Source organism: Heterocephalus glaber, unplaced genomic scaffold (assembly GCF_053883595.1).
Source record: "Heterocephalus glaber isolate CG9 unplaced genomic scaffold, H.glaber_assembly_v1.0 deba00001610, whole genome shotgun sequence".
NCBI lineage: Eukaryota > Metazoa > Chordata > Mammalia > Rodentia > Bathyergidae > Heterocephalus > Heterocephalus glaber.
In genome coordinates, this window is record NW_028258381.1 from 4,836,123 (window position 1) to 4,842,122 (window position 6,000).

Genomic DNA, 6,000 nt, shown 5'->3' on the forward strand with positions numbered 1-6,000 from the left:
ACATAAAACATTTAGTACAGTTTGGAGATCTGCCTAAGAAGACTACTTACTCTTTTAATAATTAAGGATTACGTAGGCACTTAACACAGTAAAATTTAAACCTATGTTTTGTTTATAGCCAATATTTTAAAATTAATTTTATTGGTACTTTTTAGGAATACAATATAATGACATTCATCATTAGAAATTTGTATCTTTATGTAATCTATCTTGGTTCTTATTTTTTCCCCCATTCCCTGTCCTATTTATTTCACTTGAGTATTGCCTCAATGTGCATCCATTTAGCTATAAATGTCTCTAATTTTTCATTCTTTGTGGCTGAGTAGTACTCCATTTTATTTTTTTTAAAAAACACATTTTCTTTATCTAGTCTCTAACTGATGGACAATTGGCTGTTTCCAAGTTTTAGCTGTTACAAACTGTGCTGCTATGAACATGGGTGCACATACATCACTGCGGTACGATTCTTTTAATTCTTTTGGGAAGATACCCAGCAGGAGAATAGCTGGCTCAAATAGAACCTCTAACCCTACTTTTTGGAGGTATCTCCATACTGATTTCCACAGTGCTTGCACCAGTCTACACTCCCACCAACAGTGGAGAAGTGTTCCTTTCCCCCCACAACCCCACCTGCATTTGTTATTGGTTGACTTCTTGATAGCAGCCATTCTTTCTAGGGTGAGGTAGATTCTCAGCATTGTTTTCATTTGCACCTCTCAAATGAGCAGTGATGTTGAACATTTTTTTCATATGTTTAGCTACTTCTTTGTCTGAGAAATGTCTGTTCATTTCAGATACGCATTTTTGGATTGGGTGTTTAAATTTGGGAGGTCTGATGAACAAAACCTCAGTTTCATGTGAACTAGCACAAAGAATCCACAAGAGGGATCTCTTCTTATTAAAAAGCTTCTGCACAACAAGAGAAACCACCAACAGTGTGAAGAGACAACTCACAATGTGGGAAAAAAATTTTTACCAGCTGTTCCTCAGATAAAAATCTACTATCTAGTATATATAAAGAACTGTTTATATCCAATCTTAAAAAGGTAAAAGGAATGTATTTATTAGAGGGCAGAATATCAAGATACTAAAAATTAAAGAAAAATTTCAATGATCATGGCAAGGATTTTACTGAGAAGTGTTTCTAACCAAACTATGTCAAACTAAACTAAATTTGATCTAAGGCTGTCTCTGTATTTCCAATCCTTTCACAGGGAAATGCATTCTAACAGTATGTAAATTAATTGAAAGGCTAATTTAGGAGTATACTCTTGTGACAAAAAGCTGAGCCTCAGCCAATCATAGCTCTCAAACTTCAGCCACTCACAAACTGCCAACTGATCAGACCATGTTCAAATGTGGCAAACACTAAGCTGAAACCCAATCAACCTAGTTGTATAGGTCATTCAAATTCTATCCATGAATGTTTGCCCTCATTCCAGAGAAGAGGTCTTTGAACCTCTTCTGAGGGCCACTCAAATTATGCATTGTTCTTTGCTCAGTAAAGTCACTTAATTTGGCTCAAGTTTTTCTCTGAACACTTGGGTCAGTGGTAGATTATGATCTATTAACCCAAACCTGAAATTGTGATTCCAACTTGACTCCCAAATGTACTGAAACCTGACTAATAGAATAGGGTAGAATGCTTCTGTTACTTATGTCTCCTTTTATCTGGTTCTTATATAGCTAAATATGCAGAAATAACCAGATTTTTCTACCTAAAAACTATTTTTTAAATGGTTAAAATATTCCCAGAGAAAAAAATATTTGAAAGAAAATCTTTGCTAAGTACACAAATACAGATTTATGAAGCCGCTGAAATTCTACTTCATGAAACCTGTGCTTTTATTTAAATATAGACATAGAAACTAAGAAAACTAAAGTGGAATGAATAACAGAAACATGTGCCACTACTATATGGGTAATTTTATATGGGTAATCTTACATGGGTAATCTATATGGGTAATCTATATGGGTAATCTTTTCTTAATTTGGGGGAAGATCATCACAAATTCTAACATGTAAAAAGAAAAATAATTTTCTATTTTCATTCCCTATTATGAGAAAGAAAAATGAGAACCTACAATGAAAAGAGAAATGAAAATCAAATCAGCCAGATAGAGCAGAGAAAGATTGTGCAGCAGAGGACTATGTTTCTTCATATAGGGAGTTGATAAATAGTGGCAAGAGTTTGAATTGAGAGTTATGAAAACTCTTAATTATTTTCTTCTTAAACCATGTGACTATTATTTGTGACATGGCAACTTGACTTGATTAAGAAACACCTAGCAGATTACTGCACTTCTGGGTGTGTCTTTGGAGCATTCCAGAGATGACTGACTTGTAGATCAGCAAGCTGAGATGGGAGGACACACCATGGGTGTGAGTGGCACCATCCAATAAGCTTGTAGCCTGGATGGAATAAAACCAATCAAGAAGGAATTTGGCACATGTTTTTGAATGGCTCCATTCTGCCCTGGTGGGTGGATCTTATGCTGCTTTTGCCTGTGAACATCAGATTCCAGATTTTTCAGCTTTCCAAAGCAGACTCCTACCAGTCACATTCCAGGGAGTTTTCAGGCTTTTGGTTTTGAAATGGTACTATATTTTTGATCCATCTTGCTCCACAATTTCTAGCTTCTTGAATTTAGCAGATGGCCACCATGGACTCTCACACCTGTAATTATTCATATATTTCTCCTTTAGAGAACCCTCAATATAAGGTATTAGTAGGTTATTGTTCACATGAAGTCCGTGTGCCTTCTGAGGGCTAGATGAGGAATATTCTTTAGAGTTCCTACTCTAGTATGCAGAAATTTATCTCGATGTAAGATTAGGTGGTAATCAACAATATATGTAGATTTGTGAACATGGAAAAAAAATTTGCTCCTGTACTTACATTTTATTAAATCATTTTTCCACACAGTTTTGAGAAAACACCTTTGCAAGAGGCAGCTAGCTCTCCCCCTAACCCCAGGTGCTGGAGATGAAATCTAGGGTCTCACATATGTTAAGTAAGTGCTCTACCACTGAGATAAGCCACTAGCCTGAGACAGCTAGTTTAAACAAAATCCATTCCCCCTCTCTTCTACAAAAATGAAGCAAGGCTGATTGTGTTAGTGTATACCTGTAACTCCTGCTGCTTGGCATGTTAGGCAAGATGATCTCAACTTTGAGCCAATCCTGGGCAACTTAGTGAGACCCTATCTCAAAATGTGAGGTTTAAAAAATTGAAGTATGGGGATGTAGCTCAAGGGCTGGCCCTGGGTTCAGTCCCCAGTAGCAAATGAAGGGAGAGAAAGAATAAAAGGAGAGAGGAAGACAGAAAGGGGTGGGAAAAAGGAGAAGGAGGAGAGGAGAGGGAAAAGGAAGGAAGGAAGGGAGGGGGGAGAGAGAAATCATTGAACACAGCATCTACTCAGCCTCTCTTGCAGAGTGGCCTGACTAAGTGCACTCAGTTCTCTCTGCTGCAATGCACCATTTCCTGGTCTCAGTTTTATTTCACATGTGATGTTCATAATCCCTTTTCCATTCCTGTAACCTGGATTACACTCACTTATGACAAATTTTTAGGATAAAGATAAGAATGCCCTGGGAAAACGAGGAGTGTTAAGAAGAAGGAGATCTGGATCACCGAATTACTATATGAAGCTGAAATTCCCCCAAATTTATATTATGTCCTAATAATTTTTATATAAGTAATTAATTAATTCATTTTTCTTTATTTTATCTTTTTTTAAATAATGCATTAAGTTTATTGCTACATTTTAAGTATACAATATGATGACAATCATCTTTGGGAACTTGTACTTTTACACGATGTATCTTGGTTCTTATTTTCTCCCCAATCCCCTGCCATCCCTTCAACCACTCCACCTCTCCCTATTTACAAAGATTTTGTTTTTGTATTTTCTTTTTCTCATAATTTGTTCTTTCCCTTCTTTTCTTTCCCCTACTCTCCCACTCCCACTTCCACTTTGCCCATTTTCTTCCTATTATACATTATCTATTATACATTTTAATCCTTCCTTAACACTTTCAGTTTCTCACATCAGAGAAACTATTCAGTATTTACACTTGCATGTCTTATTTATAACACATAAGCATATGGCCTCAATGTCCATCCATTTAGCTGTAAATATTTCTAGTTTCTCATTCTTTATGGCTGAATAGTACTCCATTTTATAAAAAAGAAAAACACATCTTCTTTATGCACTCACCAGTTGATGGGCATTTGGGTTGTTTCCAAGATTTAGCTATTAAAAACTGCTGCTATAAACATGACTATGCATGTATCACTGTGGTATGATGCTTTTAATTCTTTTCAGAAAATACCCAGCAGGGAATAGCTGAGTCAAATGGAACTTCTAGTCCTACTTTTTTGAGGCCTATCCATACTGATTTCCACAGTGGGTGCACCAGTCTACACTCCCACCAACAGTAGAGCAGAGTTCCTTTTTCCCCACAGCCCCACCAGCATTTGTTCTTAGTTGACTTTTTGATAGCAGCCATTCTTTCTGGGTGAGGTGAAATCACAGTGTTGTTTTCATTTGCATCTCTCTAATGACCAGTGGTGTTGAAGAATTTTTCATATGCTTATTTGCTGCTTTTACTTCTTTGTGTGAGAAATGTCTGTTCATTTCAGATGAATTGGGTCTTTATATTTAGGGGGTCTGATTTTTTTGTGTTCTTTATATATTCTAGATAGTAGACCTTTGTCAGAGAAACAGCTGGTAAAATTTTTTTTTCCACATTGTAGGTTATCTCTTAGCTCTGTTGGTAGTTTCTCTTGCTCTGCAGAAGCTTTTTAATAAGAAGAGATCTTAGTTGTTGATTCTTTGTGCTATTTCACGTGCAACTGAGGTTTTCTTCATGAAGTCTTTTGCTATGCCAATGTCTTCAAGAGTTCCACCAGGAGGTAGAACTCTTCCAGCAGGTTTAGTGTTTCTGTTTTAATATTTACATCTTTGATCCAATTTTATTTTAATTTGGTGCATGGTGAGAGATATAGGTCTAGTTTTAATCTTTGGCAAGTTAAAACCCAATTTTTCCAGCACTATTTATTAAAGAGGCTATCTTTCCACCAGCAAGGGTGTTTGGCTCCTTTGTCAAAGATGAACTGGCTGAGTATGTCTGGAGTTGCTTCTGCATCTTCTAATCTGTTCCACTGATCCTCAAGTCTATTTCTTTGCCAGTGCCACGTTGTTTTTTATCACAATAGCTAAGTAGTATAGTTTCAAGTTGGGAATTGTGATACCCTCTACTTTGTCTTTGTTGCCTAGAATTTCTTTTGCTATTCTAGGTCTCTTCTGGTTCCAAATGAATTTTTGGATTGTTTTCTCAAATTTTGTGAAATACACTGTTGGAATTTCAATCAAGATTGAATTGAATCTATATAACAGTTTTGGAAGTGTAGACATTTTCACTATATTGGTTCTTCCTACCCAGGAGCAAGGCAAGTCTTTCTATTTTCTGATATCCTCTTCCATCTCTTTTTCAGAGTGCTGTAGTTTTCAGAGGTCTTTGATTTCTTTCATTAGATTGATTCCTAGGTGCTTCATTTTTTTTGGATGCTATTCTGAAAGGAGTTGTTTCTCTAGTTCCTCTCTCAGTGAGTCTGTTGTTTGTGTGCAGGAAGATTATCAATTTTTATGTGTTGACCTTGTATCCACCTGCTCCACTGAATTTGGTTATTAAGTCTAGAAGACTTTTGGTGAAGTTCTTGGGGCCTTCTTTCTCTATTTTATCTTTAAGCCACAGTATTTGGAAGCTACTTTACTTTAGCAACTTAAGTTTTATACTACAGATTTTCTGGAGATATTTTCAATTTTCAATTTTTATTCAATATCAAATTTTTATGCATGTGTATGCTGTATTTCCCTAACTCTAGGTAAATAGATATAGCTGTGTATTATAAAGCAGTAACTATCCCTATACCTTTACTTTTATAATAAATAAAACATTACAAATATGGTTATGGCTCTCTTTTAACTCTTTTTC